The sequence below is a fragment of the Lepisosteus oculatus genome, chromosome 12, assembly GCF_040954835.1.
Source record: "Lepisosteus oculatus isolate fLepOcu1 chromosome 12, fLepOcu1.hap2, whole genome shotgun sequence".
In the NCBI taxonomy this organism is placed as follows: domain Eukaryota; kingdom Metazoa; phylum Chordata; class Actinopteri; order Semionotiformes; family Lepisosteidae; genus Lepisosteus; species Lepisosteus oculatus.
In genome coordinates, this window is record NC_090707.1 from 2,602,681 (window position 1) to 2,619,430 (window position 16,750).

The 16,750-nt window shown below is 37.7% G+C and overlaps 1 long non-coding RNA gene across 1 annotated transcript; it reads right to left on the bottom strand.

The window, feature by feature from the left end:
• Positions 1-254: 254 nt before the first annotated feature.
• Positions 255-13,304, bottom strand: LOC138242024 (uncharacterized). The gene is made up of 5 exons (XR_011191299.1): positions 13,212-13,304; positions 11,793-12,005; positions 9,846-10,115; positions 8,596-8,738; positions 255-6,555 (listed from the first exon to the last, which is right to left on the bottom strand). It is a non-coding gene; the product is annotated as an uncharacterized lncRNA (long non-coding RNA).
• Between the last annotated feature and the right edge of the window lie 3,446 nt (positions 13,305-16,750).

Genomic DNA, 16,750 nt, shown 5'->3' on the forward strand with positions numbered 1-16,750 from the left:
CAAACTCAGCCATGCACTTTTACAAGAAACACTGTAGGAAGAAAGTGTATATATTTACAATGCATACAATAAATTCTTCTTTACATTCTCATCTTTAAAATTCTTAAACAAGAACTCTTCCTTACATGCAATACCAATGTTAATTAGAAAAGACTAAGGATATTCTTATGTAGAGATTATTTACAATTAAATTATTAAAAATTCCACATTTCAAACTTTCAAAGCTTAATAGAATACAAGATAAATTCCAGTAATCAGCCAGATAAAAATCTGTAATGAAAATGTACTACACATCTTACTTAAAAAATAGTAAGCATTAGATAAAAAATAAAAAATAGATAACCGTTCTCTTAAATTGTTTGCTTTTTAGAACTCGAGGCTCCTTCCAGACCACCTGCTGAAACTCAACTACACTCTTCGGTCTCTTTACCGACAGAATGTCTTTCATCAGCAGTTCTTCACAACAGCTCCTTCACCACAGGACTGGATAAGTTATACCTGTCCAAATTAGTTTTCCATCAAACATCACAGGGACCAACATCATTCTGGTATGTGTTAATGTTGTATACTAGAAAAAGAATGGAAATAAATAAATATATATATACACACACAAATACATATAATATAATGGCTAATTAAGTACTGGACAGTTTGAGCCTTAAGTTCATTGATGATGAAGATTAAGAATGCCAATAGTTTAAAGAAGGAAGGAAGCTGTTGCATAAACTACAAAGCTACAACAGTATCTAAATGGGATCTGTCTATAGTGTGTAGCAAATATATATTTGCTTATACAGTATGAAAAGGAACAGGCAGAACTTTCCATTAGTGGTTTAACTGAAAAGAAGCAGATATTTTAAGTCGCTGTTTGTATTTCTTAAATAGTCCCTTGGGGGATTAATAACATGGCTGAATTTATGTAAGTACAGTTGTGTAATGGTAAAAGCATACTTATTATTTGCCAGAGGCAGAAACCTCTGCTGTTAATTGGATAATAGTAAGTCTCCTTTCTTCCATACTTTCCTAGACAACTTATCAGTTGAGGTTATGTGGAAGGTGTGAATAGGAATCTCACTTTTCTGACATGTAGGATGCAACTGATGCTTTTTACCATTTGGATGGCTTACATAAAATAATAGTAAATACTGTTTTCTGAAACCAAATAAACTACTGTACATCAAAAAACTAAAAACCCATCATTAATTATTTTAAACTGTAAAACAACCTTCATTCAGAAAACTCTTTCAAAAAGTACATTTTCGCGCATTTGAAATTCAGCAACTGCCATCTTAACTGTGATCTGTTCGTTCATATACAGCTTTAGTTTTTGCTTTGTTTTAAATAAATCCACCTTAAACCATGCATCTTCTACAACATTAAACAATAAAACCTCTTATCATTTTAATAACCCCTTTTTATGTGAGTCTCACATTCATTTTCTTATCTAAAAGATTATAGCCAAAGGAAGTGCACATTTTAATGCCATTTTGTCAGCTAAATGAATAATTTTATTGTTTTCATAATGTCTGCTTTTATTCTGAGGGTCAAATTTTATTTAAATCTCAGTCCATTAGGAGCTGTAAAATGCTCCTTTTTTTGATAAACAGAATCAGCAGGGAAGCCTATTCAGATAGGAAATGTTACTTCATCCTCCTGACGATTTTTTGGTTTCCTATGGACCAGCTGACAGGTAGATACAGTTTTCCTTTGCTTACTTAGAAGATTTATAACAAATCTAAAATGGTTACAATTTGAGAAACCCAGCAATCAGCACAATCGTCATTTGGGAGCCAGATGGATCCAGAACGAAACAGAATCTGTGTCCTTAGACCTCCAAGAAAGCTTTGATTCAAATCATTAAGGCTAAACCTTTAATTTCCCTTCGCTCCAAGTGCTGTTTGTGGAGGGCTCAGCCCCCAGGGATTAGAAAGTTTTTTTTTGCTAAAGAATTCTGACGCTGAAACCCTGTGGATGCTATTTCGAAAATGTTACTCTAAGAGGACAAAGGGATTTGATGCTTTTATATCTGTGTAGTTTGTGAAAGAAATACATAATTCAAAGAAGCAATAAGATTATGGATTTACAAATGAATGCCAGATATCTGGCAACTTGCATGTCCTCTACTTTTTTAATACATTTTGCTAGATAGAATATATCTAAAAACAGGACTCAAAAAATGAAAAGATATTCAGCTAATATTCCAAAATCCTACAACACCCCCCCAACATTTATGTTATTTATAAGGACATTACAGACATCATTCTGGAGCACTAAAACATCTGACAGTGATGTCAATGGCAATACTAGATTCAAAACCCTTGCACAGCGCTACAAGAAACTTTTCTGCATTATTGAAAATAACATGTTGGTCCGCTAGCAGCAACGGGACAAGCCATGACTGCAGTTTGGTCCTGATTTAACAGTTTCCACAACAATACACCCAAATACTACAGTCAGCACTGGTGGGCACATCTGTACATGTTGTTACACATCATCTGTGTGCGGCAGGTCTAGAATTCAAGGGAAGTGTTGGCTATTTCTTTACTAGAGATGGTGAGTAAGACCATGTGCTCAGCGATTTGGGGTCTTTTTGGGTCAAATTAATGATACCCTGTGGGCAGTGAGCTAAGGCCAAGACATATTGCACCATGATGTTTTCTTGGTAGCCCTGATATGACTCTCAGAAGTGGGAAGATGGGTTAGTTTTGCTAGTTAGTGGAACGCCACCCCATGTTTACCAAGAACTATACCACAGGCCTGACAGGATTCTCTCACACAGTGTCACAGAGGGATATCTCGGACGTCAACGTTTTACTCCGATCAGAAAATAGCGTGTGAGACCCCAGTCAATAGTTAATGGCATCTCTAGCAATCTCACCTCACTTGCCAGTGACTGCCAGTCATGAGTAGTGCAGTATGTTGTCAAAGGGCTCTTTTATTTATGGTGCGTAAACCACTTCTGCATTGAGACAAGCAGTGGATCAAGTGGCAGTGCTCATCGAAGTTTTATATTCTGCAAACTGCTACACAGTGCTACAGTAGCTGTCAGCAGTCAGTCCTGATGGATGGTGGTATGTTAGTAAACAATGCTTAATCATTATGCATACAATTTTGTTCTCACTCTGATGTGACTCAGTCACTTGCCACCAGTTGCATGATACAATAAAAATGTTTCTTTGATATCCTGTCGTATCACAAAAAATAGAGATCGTACAGAGCACTTGGGTTTGTGCCTATATTAAGAACAAACCGGAGCAATCTGGTACTGTTTTCCAGTGAAAAGTTTTCTGCCCCAACGTTTTATGCTTTTCACAGGATGCAGGCAACATTTTTGTGACTGCACAGCTTCCATTTGTATTGTTTAATCTCTACTAACTTGTAGAAAGGTTTTATTGTGTTTAAACCTATTAGTTTGGATCAAATTATGGCCAATGTAATTTTACGCTTCTTATCTTGGTTTAGAAATCTTGCTTTACTTCATAAGAACGATTCAGCTTCCTTTCACACATGATCATGGCCAAAGGGAATCGATGTAATTCAGACTCAAATAAGATTGTGTTAGACTATAACATTCTGAGCTAGGCCAGGACAATGAAAAAAAATGGAACTTTTCTAAACCTTCAATCATCAGATATATTTAATCTGTCACCAAGTAAATAGAAGAAAAAATCTGAAACTAAAATTATACAGTATTGCATGTTAACTGACTGAAAAAACAGAGAACACAGGATTTACTTCTACAGTACACTGTACCTAGATCCTAGGTTTGAAAAACAGCATGTCCTCCCATTATAAAACAAGGAAACAGGGTACATTACTGAAATTCCTCTAAAGAACTCTGCTTTCCCTCCCTAAGTTAAAGCAGCCAAAAATCCGTCCTCACAAATTGTGAACTATTACCAATGGTACTTAAACACTTGGCAGTCACATTATACAGTGCAAACTATACTCCACCCTTATTGTGACATTGTCCTTGAAGGCTGAAGAAGTATCACAATGAGGCTCGTATCGAAATAAAGGGGAGTGAAAATAGGATTTAAAATGGTTGGGTCAGAATATAGAATTCTTCTGTCTGTGATAAAAGAGGTACATAATCTGGAAATGCTGTTTTTAATATGATGTTTGGAAAAAAGGGCCCAGTGCAAGCGGTCTGCTTAATCTAATAAATTGATTTGGTGTATCCTCTAAACTGTGAACTGACAAATGCAGATACCCTGTACTTCTGCCTTGACTTTCATTTCCTGCTAATACGGTGCAGCACATTATAAGACAAAAGAATGCCCCAGTAGTTTCTAAACTATTTTCATCATGTACAGTAACTATTCATCTGGGTTGTGAGAGTGGTCACCTAAGGATTAAGGGCTATACTCATAAGCTCTGTTTTTACCATTTCTATTCTTTGACCAAAAGCCTCAATTCACTGGAGACCAGGCATTAACAAGCAAGCAAATGAAAAACAGATTATCCCTGGATATGAACTCCCATGTTCTTCAGTGCTGGACAGCTGTACAAAAATGAACAATAAGCAGTTGACTTAGGGTCTGTAGCTTGTATCATCTGCACTGGCAGATTGCAGAGAAAAAGAAATAAGATCCACTGACTTCACAGGGCCATTATAGCACCAGCACTGTGTGTAAAAAATAGAAATAATCTCCGACCCAACAGACCCGCGGCTCATTTCTAAGTAGCATGTTTTCTGTGTGGAAAAGATTTACCACCCATGGCTCAATTTAGTATATGTGCAATATGTTACCCTTTTTTCTACACAAAAATAGAATTGATTTGAATCCAATGCCTGTCAAGAATCCAAAGTGTACCCTGAAAAGAAGAAAGATAACTATATCTGCATAAGGTTCTGTGTTTAAATAATTAGCATTCGCTAAGATTCATTGCCAGTTTTATGGTATTGTATTTCTACCATTATACCAGAACTTAATAGATTGTTGCAAGTTTAATTAAAAAAGGGTTTTGTTGGATAACATCTCATTATATATCAAAAAATGCATGAATCTGGGATGAGGCTCAAAGGACGCAAATCTAAGATCTGTGAAAATTCTCAAAAGTACAATTATGAAAGACATTCTTTTTGGACTGCAGTACTCATCTCATTGGGGAAGTTCTCATATAAAAGAAAATCAGTTCATAAATTTGATGAATACCACTTGACACGCCAAAGCTTTAGGAACACATCCACTTTGGAATGTAACTGAATGATAAATTCCACTGACTTTTTAGTCTGTTTCCACCCTAGCAAAAGTCTTTTGGGCGTTCATCGATATCTGCTTCTACTGATCTTTTCTTTTTCTTCTACTCAAGTATGTTTACTCCAATGATATTGCTGATGTTCTGGGTAACATCTAGGCTCAAATTAAACAGTTAAACTATACTTAAAGTGATTAAACTTTTTAATAATTTCTACATGAAAAGATATAGGAACAGACTCCTACATAACCTCTCTTGTGAGTGCACTGAAGGTGGGCATGTAGCTCAGTGGTAGAGTGCATGCTTTGCATGTATGAGGTGCCAGTTTCAATCCCCGGCATCTCTAGGTGCTGTATTATCTGGGGTGGAGTGGTGGCACTGTGGCAAAGGATCCACGCCTGTGGCTGGAAGGTTGCTGGTTCAAATCCTGTGGCTGGCAGAGGAATCCTACTCTGCTGGGCCCCTGAGCAAGGCCCTTAACCCCACCTGTGTCATGGGTGCCATATAAATGGCTGACCCTGTGCTCTGACCCCAAGCTTCTCTCCCAGTCTGTGTGTCTCATGGAGAATAAGCTGGGGTATGTGAAAAGACAAATTCCTAATCCAAGAAATTGTATATGGCTAATAAAGTGATCTTATCTTATCTGACACTTGGCTGATGTATTGTAATGTATCTACTCACTAAGATCTGGTGTGAGGGACAGGGAATGAACTGTTACTGAGGAGAAAACAATGCCCTACTACTGTACCATAGAAAAATCCCAACAGGCTGATTATGGTTTCACAGGTCATTTTTACACTGTAAAAACTGTCATTTTTACATTTTTACACCTAATGCAATATGGAGATTAAAAACATGCAAAACCTACAAAAATAACAGCCACTAAAGATTAATACTTTGTAATTTAAAACATCTGCTTTATCAAAAAAGTACTTAGTCCTGAAATTGCTTGACCATTAAAGCCCTTAAGCCATTAAGAGTCAAACCACACCTGCATCTTTCAGGGAAATAGAGGCATTTCCTTTTGAAATAAAACCATGGAATACTTTCAATAATTGAGGGTCACAGCACTTGGGTCTTTAAACTCTAGTCTGAAGCATTTAAGCACTTGAGTAAGAAAAAGAACAATATTATTTTCATGAGGTTATTGTGAGTACACATAATTCTTATTTAACTCCTGCCAGCATTTCAGTGTTTTCAAGATGCTTAAAATCTCTAATTCTGGTTGAAAGGGTTTCCCGATTTCCACTTTGAGGCAGGTATTGATACTGGAGATGTGCCTTTGTCCAGCTGCGACGTTGCTGGACCAGTAGGCGGCACCCATCTCTCTGGACCAGAAATGCCAAACCAGGGCTGTAGAAGACATAAGCAAGGATCAGAAAAGCAGGGGCTGATCATCAGGACTCTTTCCTGAGGACAGGAATGGTACACATTGCTCATGAATAACATCTCCAGATGTGCACTCAGAAGGCTTACTGACTGCAGCTGAGGCCTCACACAAGCTCTGCTCCCAACCACAGCCTCTGCTGCGCATACTGTACACCTCTAATACCACACCACACGTATGTGCCCAGTCTTGCGCGTGCCTTATCCTCTTGTCCTACCATATTATGTCTGCAACAAGCCCCTGGTCTGCAGATGTTCCCTATTAAAAGGAGCCACTGTTGTTGGGGATGAGATGTTAAACTGAGCTTCAATACACTCTGCACACATTGCAGATCCCCATGGTGCTCCTTTTCCAGTTCTACAGTATGTAATTTCATATTCATTTCTATATTAATTCATTAGTTTCACAGGGCAGATTATTATTGTTGCCTTCACCATTTCAGTAGAAGTAATAATAAATATTTTGATAAACATTTGCATACATTGAAAATGCAATGTCAACGTGAAAACCATATTTATTTAATTCCAGGGCAATTATGGTTATCCAAATCACACAAATTAAACTGGAGACTGATCCACATTAAAGCTATCCATTTAATCTGAGATCATTGCTTTGTAAAGGTGCTATATAAAACAATTGAATTATTATTATTATTATTATTATTATTATTATTATTATTATTATTATAATCAAGAGAAGAAGTCAAAACATCAGTCTAAAACATTTTTGTTCCTAGCCTTTATTGACTTATGTAGCAATCATTTTTTTTTATTAATCCTGTCTTTTTTCACAAACAACCAATTGAGGGATTGATAGACTTAAAATAAATCTAACAGTACAGTGTTAATGTAGCTTTTAAATCACGTCAGCCACAATCAGTGCATTATAATTAACAATTTGTTGAACGTGCAGCATAAATGAATGTCAGAATTAGTTTTTAAAGCAGTAGAATAAAATGAGTAATAAATAGGCTAAGCTGGACAAATTGTACTGTAATAGAAATTTTCTGAAGATTTATGGAGTGTAGAGAGATGAATGTGTTATTAACTAGAAGACAAATCCTTCTTTTCTGTTTTCTCCCAAGACTCTGTTGCCATCTATGTCATAGTTGAAAAGTCTGAGTGCCCACTCTATCCTAGGAAAATTGCTCAACTCCAGATTTTGAAATTATGATTAGCCTGCAGATGAACCGACATTAGAATGAGCTTCTTCAGCTAATAATTTAAACAACGAGCCAGTACTGGAACTTCATTGTGTAACATGGAATATTGTGTATGGATGCCACAGCATGAGGCATTGCAGCATCTTCTGTCAGCCTTTCTTTCTGATTTAATTAATTATGCTGAGGTGTTGCTGAAAACATGAATGAAATATAACTTTCCTTAATGAAAGCCAACCAGGTGGAAGATCACAGTCCCACAGACATATACAGTGCATTTAATTAATGAAATCATAAATTAACCTTAATTAAAAAGAAAAATATTTAATGTTTTGTCTTAAAAATAAATATTTTATCCTTTTCCTTCATGGTTGTTGTTAGGACGTCTCTTTTTTAGCCTTTTCTTTTATGTGACTCACACTGAAATTAACTGTAATGAAATTAAAGATGATGAAGATAATTATTATTGTTGCTGTTTGTGTAATTTCAATTTTATGTTCATCTTAGAAATGTCAACAACAATCTTTAATTGATCTAACAACCTCCACAGTGTATCATCTCAAGGTGCTTCATAATTAAAATTAATTTCTAAAATCCTTACTATCATCAGTATCTATACATGTTGTAGTCATGTGAAATTTACATTTTGATTTTACTTTAGATATGGTGGCTGTATATATAAACGTTTACAGAAAACTACCACGAGCAACCAGCTTTTCCTACGAGTCTGGGCCACTACAGGATTTTTGCACAAGGAAAACATTTTTTACTGTATTATTCCCGCCTCGGGTTTAATTGTACTCCATGGGAGTCGGAATATATTCCCCAGGGCTGAACCAAAACTCACCTGGAATCTGTGCTCTCAGGAGGTTCAAGGGCCAAGGAGCTTCGGCAGCTATCCTGTGCAGGGTCGTCATTCCCACACCCCTCCCAGTCACACAGAGGACCTCCGCTCTCCTTCGTACTCAACCTTCTCTCCATGCGCCCCACCTGGCAGAATAATGCAGTATTGACACATTCTCTCCTTGCCTGTGGGCTATACCTTCTCCTCTTCCAAGCCCTGTTTGTAAATGGAGAGCAAGACCAGGAATATTATTTTTGGCCCACATCCCGGGCCAAAGCTCCAAAAGGTTTGTGGGTTTCTTTTTTACCACCAGAGCAAACAGTCAATTCATTTCGCTCTGAAGACTTGGAGGGTGTCCTGGGACCCACTAGCCAGTGCGCAATTTCAGGAAAGAAGGCCTAAACAGAAAAGTATTTTACTTTTAAAAAATGTAGCTATTTATTGAAGGTGTCTTGTTTTGTGCTCTAACCTTTATTTTATATGACCTTACCATACAGCCGATCAAATGCCTGCAATACAGTAGCTCAAAACGGAGACATAAAAAGTCTTTGCTGATGAGACCCGTTTGCCCTTTGGGAGCTGTGGAGGGTAAAAGGAACATGTTCAGAGTGCCAGGCCTGCTCTTGCTTTCTTGTTGACTGTTGATTTACTGGAGAGACGGAGCCATAACAGACCTGTTCAGCCATGCTTCCTCTGCACATCTGCTCATGGTCAACTGGCCTCTGATTTGTCTTATTAAAAAAAACATTAACCTCGACAAGAGTATTTGCGGTAGCCTCAATGTTAATGCAGACAGAGTATGAAGGACATAAAATGCCTTTGTCTGAAACTACACTCGGGCATTATTACTGTATGCAGACTTACATGGAAACCTGCTATTAGTGGACAATTATGTGTTTGTGGGACAAAATGGGGGGCTGATATGCTGGGCGTTATTCACATCCAGCCCAGACACACACTGGGTCCCTCCTCTGCTCTGTGCTGAAAAAGGCAAACAGTCTGCACTGGAAGAGCTGGTGCCATACAACACGTGTCTGAGCTCCTCCGGCGCTTTAAGCAGCAGTGACTGACAGACTCACTGCTACCTGGCTGTTACTGGTCATGTCAGTGCTGGCTTTGTCTCGGCAGGAGTGTGATGGCTTCTGGCAGACGTCTTGACTGGACTCTTCATCGTAGCCATCTTCTCTTTCACTGTCGGGGACGTCAGTAGTTCAGGGGAGGGTGGGAGCTGCGAGAGGTCAGCAGTGGCTCACCTGCTTAACAGACATTAACCGCAGTCTGCAGGGTAAGCCATGGGGAGACGGCTGCCGAGTTCCATTTCTGCTGGGCTGCTGGTCCCGGCTGCGGACCCTAAGGGAGAGCTGTGGCAGGCCCCGCTCTCCTGCGCGCCGAGAAGGGTGAGCCCGCTCGCATGTGCTGGCTTCACCTTTGTGCCCTGGGGTAGTCTGATCTAGCTGAGCCGTATTCCTGCGGGTTCAGCGTCTTGGCAGCATTTGCTGATTGCAAGCTCTGAGTGGAGAGATCTGGCCGGCAGAACAGAAGGATTTAAAAAGGCTGAACGTCTTTCTGCGACGCAGCGGCGAAGAGATCATACATAAATTAGACATTTCAGCTTCATTGAAGGGGGGGGGTTGTAAACCATTTTTCTTCATTTTTATTTGTTAAGATAAAGCATGCCTGTGCCTTGCCCCCTGATACCACATCCTGCTGTAGAGTTCATAGCTGGTACTTCAAATTCAAGACCTGCGTGTTGAATATATTCTCATTCGTTTTCAAAGGAGTCCTCACCCAGCCTCAGTTTTTCTGACCGATATGATCAGAACAGTTTTATTGTCTTGATCACTCCGAGCCCTTTACAGTTATTCACATTGATCCTTGGTGCTCAGGGAAACCAGGGGTCAATTTCATGACTGGCATCTAAAGAACAGGAGCACACCTCAGGGAAAAGACTGGGCATCATTATTACCTGGAAAATTCACAATTGTGAAAAGTGCACAGTGGTGTCCACTCCTTAGGCTTAGAAGAGCACAGACACACAGAGTTGGTAACAGTGAAGCAAATAGTATTCCGTGCCGTTTGCTGACTTTTTAAAATGGGATTTTATCGTGCATTTCCAACTAAAGTGTTTGATTTATCAGAATGTAATCTATCTGCAGAAGATAGACATGTTGTATCACATTTTCAAAATGCAAAAGACCTCATTATTTTTTTTTCTTTTCATATGATCAACTGAAACACTTTTTTACATAGAGCATCTGCAAGAACCGTGACAGCACGATGACATAATGACTTAGCGCCCTCTAGCGTTCAATACAAGAAACAAACTCTGATGGTTTAATTTTATTTGATGTCCGTTTCAATATGCACACGCTGAGAGTCCTGAAAAGTAATTTCTTTAAATATGTACTGATGCACAAAAGAAACATGACATTTAGGTTTAGTGGATTTAACGAAGTCTTCTATCAGCAGATTTCAAACTAAACCACGGAAAATGTGAACAAAATCACAGATCAAAAAAGTCCAGATAAGTTTGCACTATTGAAAGTGGCACACTGTAAAAAAAAAAGGATTCCAAGATAGTATCGGGTATGACTTGATTAAGCATAAACACAAACCTGGAAGTTACGAAACATACAGTGCACTCGGGTTGTCCACAGATGCTCTATTGGAAAAGGGTAGCTAATACCATTCAAACAATCAACAAACTTGTCTACTCACTATTTACAATGTCAATAACATTATGAGCATGTTAGTGTGCTGCTGATATTAATCATATATTGTTGTGTTTTCTTTCACCATTAATAGAGAATACGTCTGCAGCTACTAAAAGAGTAACATGTATGTCATTCTAGAGAGTCTGTTCAGGGCAAACTGCAGGATTTTTTTACATTTCACTAGTCAGTTAAAAACAATGCAGTTTTGCAGCACTATTTTTAGCAGATAATCATCGACATTAACAGGAGAAGTATTATTTATTAATAAGTGTATATATGGCGTTGTAAAGCTAGATAATGTATGAAAGCAAAACAGCTGAGTGCTGTACTTGGGATCAAATGTTACTATACTGTACTATACCACTATACCATGTTACTAAATCATTGTATTGTGATGTGACTTATTTATTAGCATTTTAAAGCAGGTCGGAGCTCTGGAGAGCTACAGTAAATAAGACCCCTGTGACAAACGGATGTCTTACTCACAGGTCTGAAGAGGAAGATGAGGTCGAAGCCCGCGGGGAGTGGCGTCCTGTCCGGAGCGAGTCCCCGGCTTGCCTGGATGGGCTTCAGCTCCCCGCAACCCTGACCTGGACTCAGCAGCTTGAAGACCTGCGGCTGGATGTGCGAGGCGGGCCTGTCCTTGGCGGGCGGGTTGATGATCAGACTCCTCACAGCTGAGGGCCTCTCTCCGTTCCGCTAAGACGAGATTAGCACTTCAGCAACAAAGAGCTGCGTGGCCAAACTGGGTCGTCTCGCAAAGCCAACTGTTTTTACCTCTCATACACTGCTGGATTTCCTTTACTGTACACCGCTGTGTCTTAACATTGTGGAGGGAGAAGAAGACGACGCTATGAATGAGCTTCATTAAATGTTACCCAAAATGATCCAAAAAAAGGGAAAAATATATTAACCTTGAATCAAAAGGAACTGGGTTTTCATCAACATTTTCCAAAAAAAAGACTGTACTTTTTTGATAGGTGAGGAAGGTAATGAAAATGAAGCGTTTTAGTGGTCTTGGAGGTAAGCATAACTGCCAGAGCTTTTAAACACTATCCCCCCAACTTTAATCATTTCATGGACATACTTAAAGGTTTTATGGAACAAAAAAACACTTCCAGAAGAACCAGAATAATGCATTCCAATTAATCAGTTGATTAATGTGGTTTTAGATCCACACAGTGAGACAGTGACAAATATTGCGGACACTTCTATGAAGTTGAAGACAATTGTGAAGTGAACACCTAATTTGTCAAAAGGACCCTTTTGTTAGCAAAAATACTTTGGATTTGGTTGTAACACAGCTTATAAAAAAATCTGTAAAAGTTTCCATGAGGCAACAATGTCCTTTACAGTAAAGCCGTAGTGCACCCAGGGGATAGAGGCATTCCAGTTCTAAACTGTGGAACTGACAATGGTGTGATACTGTATCCTGGTGTCAATATAATAGGATTATTGTAAAATGGTTTGTGTAATTCTCATCACATTGTGCTCTTGATGCCACAGCAGCTTCTCCCATTGTTAACACACAGACACCGGTATGATGAACAAACAGTTTCAAGGGCAACAGTGCATCTGCACTACACCTGTTTGTTGTGTCACATCATCATTGGATGTGAAAGACAAAGGGAGAAATGGTAAACACGTTATAACACCAAATCACAAAGCAAAACTATAACACTTAACTGAAGAGCATACAATACCTCATAAGACTGTTTTCCCATGAGAGGCCATTCGACCCATTCAGCAGGTGTAGTTAGCAATAGTTACGTGATACCAGGGTCTCTCTCATGCAGTTTATTTAAGAAGCCAGTGTATGAGCGTGGCTGCATAGCTTTTTCAGACTCCCTCTGGGCAGTATTATTATGTATTATTTTGTCATTATAGTTTAGCATATGTCTTTACCTTGCAATCTTTATAGGTTGTACAGTGTCTCCTGGACCTGGAGATTTCTTCATCTTAAAGTCTTCTAGTACCTTAAGACTTCTGCCTCTTCTGTGTTCATATTATTTAATATGCAACTTTATCTTTCCTCAGTCTGAGGCATGTTGTTGATGTCATCCTTGGTAATCCCTTGAGCGAAATAATCATTAAGTACATTAGTCATTTCCCTTTTTATCTTCTAAAAGTCTCCTAATTTCACTTCTGAAATATTTTTGCTTTTGTAGTACTGAAAATGTTTTATTCACTTCAGCCTCATGAACTATTTTTTTCTCTTGGCCATTTCTTTTTGACCTGAACTTGCAACACATTGTATGTGTTTTCTTTGACTGGATGCTTTTCTTTTTAATCGTTCTGTGAAATGTTTTTTTTTTCCATATGTTTTCCAATTGACCTATTAAACCGTTTTTGCTTCTGTTTTTTTAGAGTTGGATAAACTTACAAAATAATACTGTTAATTAATTATTGCACTGTTATATAACAGGTTAATTAAAAAAAAGTCTGAAGCAAAATGCTTGTTTTCATTTATTCCTATAGATGTTAGATACAATTGTTTAACATAAACAGAAAGTGATAAAAGCGAGGTTTGTCTATAATGTCTCCAGTGAAGTCCATAGTACAAAGTGGCACTTTCCTCCGCTGTATAAAAAGCTAGGGTCACACACTAGATCATAATGGCTGCACTGTTCAGGACTGTTGCAGAAGGTTTACAATGATCATTTGAGAATGCACAAGCCTGATGCAAGTGAATAGAGACAATGTTACGATTCGCACAAACAGATTATTCATTTCAGAAGGAAGAGCTTGAAGATGCACAGTAACAAACTGCAGAAGCTGCCCTGTGGTCCCGCACTGTGTTTTGAGAGTGTAAAGTAAAGTATTAGGCTCAGGTCCAGTGACAGAGAATAGATCAGGCATCCTGCAGGTGCATTCGTCCTGAGCTTTTCTTTGGTCTGTAGAGATGTCAGCAGTTGCACAGATGCTTGTGAAAGATCTAATTGTGATTATTTGTACTTACATGTAATATACAGTATGAAGGGAAGCGTTGATCCACACCCCTAGCTTTATACAGAAGTGTGTATATGTACAGATAGAAATGGTATCCAGATATTTAAGTTGTCCTAGGCTATTAACTACAGCACTGCATACACGATTCTCCACAATTACAAACACTTACATTTCAATGCCCAGTGATGTCTTTCTGAAAAAAAAACAAATTGAATTTTTTTATTTCAGTCAAAAAAATCAACTTCCTGTAATTGCCCCAAGAAAAATGTGCAAACTGTATCGTTTTTTGGCCATTTTGACTAATGATATTGTAATAAGATGCCTAGCAATAGACTTCAAATGGAAAATATAATTACATGCATTAGTTTGTCTAAGCATTTATAAGATCACAAATCCATCAGTTTTTCAGAGCTCATCTTTAAATCCATACATCACTGTCAAGACTAGTTTAGTGATGGCAAATGTGTTCATTTGTTAGCTTAGTTTAAAAGATGAGGCTCAAATTCATTTAGTCTTTAATAGAGAAGAGTAGCAATGACAGTACCATTATAAAATTCAAAGGTTTTAGAGACAATATGTTTCTTCTAACCAACTTCATAAAGATATTATAATTAACATAAAAGGCTACAGGAAGTGTGGTGTAAGGATTGGACAATTCAGTTTTCCATCTTATTATTTTCTTAGTTTCGTATCTCTATAATTGAATGCATTTTAAAATACCACAAGGTATTTTTCACACGCTTTAGGTTATTCCTTTTCAATGTTTATATATTGTCTTTCCTAAATCATTTCCAATGTTAATCTTAAGTAAAATAATCATAATGACTGCATGAAGAGCACAGAACGTTATCATATTCCTGAATCTTTAATCATCTGTTTGCAGACAGTAACTGTCTATTTTTCTTTATGTTTTCCATTGCCAATTTTTTTTTTAATTTAGGTGTGCTCTGACTCGTTCATCGTATGCCTCATTTATTACGGTGTGCACCTTTATCAGCTTCTATAAGGTATAGGCAGCTAAAATTCATTAGCAACTATAACACAATTTAATTTTCAAAGCCACAGACCATTGGACTATATGCATGTGTAAGAGGTTTTCCTAATTATTAGAGTGAAGTTTGTATTTTCATTAAATTCTTTTCCCATGAAAGGAAGAGATGTTGCTTACTCATGATATTGAAGCCTCCTGCATGGTTAAAAAAAACACGCTCAAAACCTAGAGCACCTTTGTTACAGAAAACACTGTTAAATAATTCTGCTCTACCTCCAGAAAATTGGCCACTGCCTCCTGGTTTATATTGTGTCCCCTTGCCATTAGTGGGGTGCACAGAAACATGGGTAAACTGTACTTACAGTACAGAACGCCATTCAAACTGATCTTATGAATTCATGGCATTTGTGCAGCAAAGACAGAAAACCTCTTGTGTGAGCTACTGTACAAATTCATCAGGAATGGCAGCAGGAAAGGCAAGGATGTCCACTAGCTCCATTTACAGGGGCAAAAACAACGTGTTCTGTACATACTGATTCGAAGAACCACACGTGTTTTATGTGCACATTCATGCAAAGAAAGAGACACACAATGTGAAAGTACAAAGCAAAAAATGTTTCCTAGAATACTACTAATGAAATGGCAATTTCAGTGCTTAAATAAAGAGATTTTAGTCCTTATATTCAGTTAAATTTATTTAAAACTAGACAAATCTAATTTTCTAAACCAAAGCTCGTTTTTATCTTTATGAAGCCTTGTTTTCCAGTTAATTGATCAGAAGGATGAACCAAGAAAAAAATATACTTAAAAAAACCATTTGCAGTAATTGCTTTTAGGTGACCAATGAAAAAGTGTTCCCATGCTCTCCAATACGCCATACTCCATTACAGTTTTCAACCATGGCGTCTTTGAATCTTAATGGGCATTAAACACAGAACAGAAGAAAAATATATAAGTGGAATTAAATTAGCAGGCACTTACCAGGAAATGTGCCTCAATATATTTGTGTAACAATGCAGAAACTCTTGCAGAAAGTGTACAATATAAGTTTAGGAAAGTAAGCCTTTTCAGTTCAATAAAGTTCAATTTTTATATATTTGAAGTATTTATAGTGAAACAATAGTGTATTGTGGTGAATTTACCATAGTCTTTCCCCACTTTTACTGCATTTTACTGTCGTATGACTATAGAATTCCTGTTGGCTTCTATTGTTTTACTATGCTTTATTACATTGGACCACAGTACACATTACTGTGGACATAATTACCATGGTACTCCCATTATACTGCTTATTATGCAGTGAATCCACAAAAGCACACAGTAAATCCACTGTCAAACCACAGTAGAACTGTGAAAAAAATGCAGAAATCTTATGGTAAATTTACCACAGTAAATGGTGGTAATGAAGCGTCCAGCTGTTATGTCTTGCATGCTTATTGACACCTGGCACCACTTAAAATGCTTAAAATGCTTTCTTTAGACTGTGCACAAATGCTGTACAAAA